Below are 1,587 nucleotides of genomic sequence, written 5' to 3'. Positions count from 1 at the left end.
TAGTCGTAGCATATCGGTATCTTAGAAACAGGTGCTATGATATCGTTTTCTAACTGATATTGTAGGAACAAAATACAACAATAAAAGTATCTGAAGCTTACAGTACTAAAAATGTGTCATGAATATTCTTAATGAAATTTGTTTAGTTTTAACCACACTCGCGAATATTTTCAATATAAAATAAAGCATTTCGATTTTGAAAATAGATTTCTTGGGCTTCAGCCAAAATTATATTTAGTGAACGAACAGTATTCTTGAAGAACTGGTTGAAATTTGAAGAACTGTACCGAACCCAACTTCAAAAGGATTAGCACCAGTGCCACGTCTGTATTTCATACAGTATATGATGCCCTTCAGTAGAAAAGCTGTATATATCGCCAGTGACAAGGTTGTTTCGGCTTCTCGTTGTTAATGTTTCACATAATGTTTTGTTATTTGTTCACTATCTCTACATTTCGCTGTTTCCTGGACCTCTGAATATATTTTCAATAGGAAAAACAATATGCCAAGAAAGGAAGTATTCAAATAGTTTCCTAAAAATACTACAGATGTCACTCAGTAGTATACAGTTTCGTGTAAAACTTGCTTTCTGATTAAGTTATTATGTATGGTTATGTATATTGTTAAAATTCTTATGTTGCTTCAAATCTGCTTTCTATTGGTCAGTACAGACGAGCCCAACTAGAGAACTGGTGCAGAATGTGTTATACTTTTATTTTATGTGCCTTTAAAATTGGTCTGAGGGGGTTGTTACCGAGCCGGTAACTAGAGAACTGGTGCAGAACGCTGCATTGTTACGGTGAATGATACAAAATTTTTATTTTATGTGCCTTTAAAATCGGTAAAACGAATATTTCGTCGTAACTGCGCCATTCCTTCCTTCACTGAAGCAGGGGTTGCCAGTTAATATGTTAGTTATTTTAAAAACCCAATGATGAACAAATCTAATCAACTATTTTTAACTGCATTTCATTAGACGACCATTTTACAGCAACGTTTCAAAAGTTTCAAGTAAAAAACATTTGAAAACAAAGTAACTAAAAGAACAAACCAAAGTTAATAGTCAGCTGTTTATAGTTTTACATCCTAAACTGAGTGTTTGTTTTTTTCCACATCAAGATACTTGCAACTTCTGTTACACCACAAGCCAAGCCAGTTTGTGCTGGCGTTTTCCTTACCATAGGTAATTTGAACAAAAGTGACACCACTAATAACTACGATGCTAGACGTTTTACAAGTCATGATGGAGGACTAACATGTGTTAAGTCTAGAAATCTAGGAAAGCTGCGTTTTTTCAGTGGTCATTTCATCAGAAAACATAAATGAAAACCAGTAACTTGTTTTGAATTTTTTATTAACCACGTAGTATAGACAAGTAATATCGTTATTCATACGTTTGTTGTTTCTCGAATATTGGCGTAAAACTACTTAAGAACCACATTCTTTAACTGTCTCTAATTTTGAGCTGATACGCTAGAGGGAATGCAGCTAATCAACAACACCCACCGCCAACTGTTGGGCTACTATTTTCTGATCGCTTATTGGAATTTAGTCGTCGTTCTTATATCTCACTCACAAGCTACCCTT

Source organism: Tachypleus tridentatus, chromosome 9, assembly GCF_004210375.1.
Source record: "Tachypleus tridentatus isolate NWPU-2018 chromosome 9, ASM421037v1, whole genome shotgun sequence".
Lineage (NCBI taxonomy): Eukaryota > Metazoa > Arthropoda > Merostomata > Xiphosura > Limulidae > Tachypleus > Tachypleus tridentatus.
This window is presented reverse-complemented; position numbering follows the sequence as displayed.